Source organism: Carlito syrichta, unplaced genomic scaffold, assembly GCF_000164805.1.
Source record: "Carlito syrichta isolate Samal-C Ts95f unplaced genomic scaffold, Tarsius_syrichta-2.0.1 Scaffold303552, whole genome shotgun sequence".
NCBI lineage: Eukaryota > Metazoa > Chordata > Mammalia > Primates > Tarsiidae > Carlito > Carlito syrichta.
Window position 1 is genome coordinate 515203 of NW_007247648.1, and position 3756 is coordinate 518958.

Genomic DNA, 3756 nt, shown 5'->3' on the forward strand with positions numbered 1-3756 from the left:
AACTTTGAGTCTGTGTGCATTCCTTGTGTTGAGATGAGTTTCTTGGATGCAGCAAATAATTGGGTCATTGATGCAGCAAATAATTGGGTCTTATCCAGTTTGCCATTCTGTGTCTTTTCAATGGTGTGTTTAGTCCATTCACATTCAGGCTGATTATTGAAATGTGATTGTATATCCCTGTCATGAGGTTTTATAAAGTTTTCTCTCTGTTTGCTTGTTTTCTTTCAGCTTTGGGGTTGATGTATATGTGTATTTTTAAGTTTCTTGTTGCACTGTAGTCTTGTTGATTCTGTGTTCTGCTGTTCTCTTGGGCATGTGTGGTCATTCCTTTGTTTGTTTGTTTCTTCTGTGCTGAATACCTTTTTAAGTGTCTCCTGTAGAGCTAGTCTGGAAGCTGCATAATCTCTTAGGGATTTGATGTCTGGGAAGGATTTTAATTCTCCATCACTGATGAAGTTGAGCTTGACTGGAAAGGAAATCTTGGCAAAAAATTATTTATCTTTGAGGGTTTTGAATATAGGACTCCAGTCCCTTCATGCTTGTAGTGTTTCTGTTGATAGGTCTGCTGCTATTCTGATTGGTTTTCCCTGGTAGGTAATCTGACCTTTCTTTCTTGCTGCCTTTAGGATTTTTTCTTCTGTGGCTACTTTGTGTAGGCGATTTTCTAAGTGTCTAGTGGTTGATCTTCTTCATTTGATGTCTTGTGGGGGTTCTTTGTGTCTCTTGTCTTGGTTGGTCACATCTCTGGTGAGATGGGGAAAGTTTTCTTGAATTGCCTTTTGGAATACTTGCTCCAAGTTGTTCTCCATTTCCCTTTCTTCTTCTGTGATACCAAACAGGCATAGCTTTGTCCTCTTGATATAATCGCACATCTCTTGTAGGCTTTGTTCTTCCTTTTTGAGTTTTTTCCCTATGTTTTTTACAGATTAAGTTAATTCCATGTTCTGATCTTCAAGTTCTGAGACTGTCTTTTCTGTTAGCTTAATTGTCTCTTCTGTTAGCTTTCCATGCTTGTCATCTTGTTATTTATTTCCTGGATGAAATTTTTTTTGCAAAAATCTCTGTTACATGTACTTTCAGTGTTATAGCTTGTCTTTCTTGAATCTTATTCACTCTTTCCATCCATTCCCTTAATCCCTATCATATTCTGCAACCAGTCATTGGTGAATTCCATTGTTTGGGCACCATGGTGTGATTTTTCAGGATTTTTCTCTTTGGTACACTTGAAATTGCCTGTGGTCTTCTTTTGGTTTTTCCTAATTTGTGACAGATATCTTGTTTTTCTCTTTAGTTCTGTTATTCAGTGTCAGTGGGAGAAGCTGTCCCTTCTTATGCTTGCTCAACCCTCTATTCTTCCTTGATCCATGCTCTGGATTTGTTCTATTTTGAAACAGGACTATGGAAGGGAAACCTTACTGTCTCTTGTATTTTTGAAAACCAAATAAAGTAGGGAATTGGGTGCTAGGATTCAGAAACTACTTGCAAATTGCAATGTTCACTTATTGTGGTATGTGTTCCCTGAGATCCACTCCCCACCACCACTCTATATGAAGATGCAAAACAGAAACCAACACAAAAAACAATTGAACACACACACACACACACACACACACACACACACACACACACACATGCCCCAAAACAAACTGGAATAACAGCAAAGTGAAATAAAGCAAACAACAACAAAAAAACAAGAAAACTGAACACACACACACGCACTTGTGCACACACACACACACACACACAGACACACACCTAGCACAAAGTGAATGGAGAAGAAAAACATTAAGACGGGGGAAAAAAGGAATTCAGATCAAACCCTCACACATATATTGACACACACCTTAAATTATAAAAAATGAAAATTAAAAATACCTCAAAAGATCATAAGAGCAAAAGCAAACCAACAACAACAACAAAATTCAAAGATGAACACTCAATCATTCACATACACATAAACAGAAAACAACAAATAAAAGAAGAAAGAAACAGAAAATTAAAAAAAGAAAAAAATTGAGGGGATGCAGATCAACCCCTCACATACATATTCATGCACAAAGGAAAAATATTTTCAAAATAGATGAGCTAAAAAACAGGCAAAAATTTTTAAAAATTTAAAAATATATATTTTAAAAAAACACAAAAAGACCCCAAAAGCCTGGCCTTTTGTGACTGGCTCTGTAATTGTTCCTCTAATTAGGTCTCTCCAGTAAAGCCACCTCTTTTACTTTCTTGTCAGTGTCTGGAGCAGGGAAGAAGGAGGGGCAGTGGAGGTGGGTGAGTTTGCAGTCCTCCCATCCCACTCTCATATGATCAAGGAGATCTCCTCTGGTGGGGAGGAGTAAGATTGTCTCTTCCCTAGGCATGTACTCATGGGGGTTCCCCAGCCAGGCCTACCATGGAATGGAGCTCTCCTATTGCGACTGATGTCCAGTCTCTGCCTGGGCTTGTCCCTCTCAGTCCTGGGCCATCTGTGTGTCTGATTTTCAGAGCATTGTTGGGGAGGAGGGAGTTTGGGTCAGCTCTAGACTCACCACTGATCTCTTTGGAGTTCTTCCTCATCCCTTTCTGGTCAGACCCTTTGTCCTGCAACTGGATCAGAGTCGAGGGTGGGGCACCTGGGACTCAGCACTCATCAGGTCCCTCCGAAGTTTGTGCTTCCAGGATATTCCCTCTGGGTCATGATCAGTCCCTGAGTTGTTGATCTTCCTGTCACAGAGATCGGATCTGTTGCTCTGTGATGAGCAAGTTGCAGCCCTTTCCTACCCTGCCTTCTAGATGGTGGTGGTGTGCCTCTCTTGTCCTCTTCCTTGGGACTTTGCCTCTGGACTCCTTCTGCAGCCCCTGCAGCCAGTGCCTTGCCAGGTGCTGAAGTGGTGAGGCAAAGCCTGGAGCCGGCAGTCTCTCCTGCTGCAGTGATGAGGCAGAGCCTGGGGCAGTAGTCTCTCCCCACCATTTCTTCACAGGAAACTGATGTCCATTTAAAAAAAAAGACACTTGGCTTCTGTGACCTGGGAAGAGCCAGGGACCAAGCAGAGAAACTACCACACCAACTGTTGCACCAGGGCCCCGGCCCTTGCTCATAAGCCCGCACTTAGTCAGCCTCTCCCAGCACTTTCTTCCCAGGAAGGATCTTGTTGATCTTCTTTTTTAAAAAATGGTGCTCATCTTCTGTGTCCTGGGAATTGCTAGGGTCCAAGCCAAGCAGCTGTGGCACCAGCTTCTACACCAGTAGCGCCCTGGCCACTAGATCCATAGCTCTCACTCAGCCACTCACTTGCCCACTCCAATGTTTATTCTTTCACTCTTTCCTTTTAATATTTTCATAGAATATCTTTTTTTTAAATTAGCACATCTGTGTCTTAGATCTAACATGAGTCTTCTTAGTCAGAATAGAATTGAATCACTTTTTAAAATTTAAATCTATTTTACCAATATAAGCTTTTTGACTGGGGAATTTAATCCATTTATATTTACCATAATTCCTGATAAGAAATCAGTCATTTGTTACATTTTGTTAATTTTTGTTTGCCTTATGATACTTTTGTTACAACAGTTTAGTTTTAACTGATAATAACAACTTCAATCATATAGACAAATACCATACAATTGTCTCCCACTGTAATATTGATGACATGAAATGCATTTTTATATATTGTGTATTAACTAACATATTTATAGCTATTTTTATGAATATCTATTTTAAATTCCATGAAAAATAAAAAAAATAGAGTTGTAAAACAAAATGACCAAAAG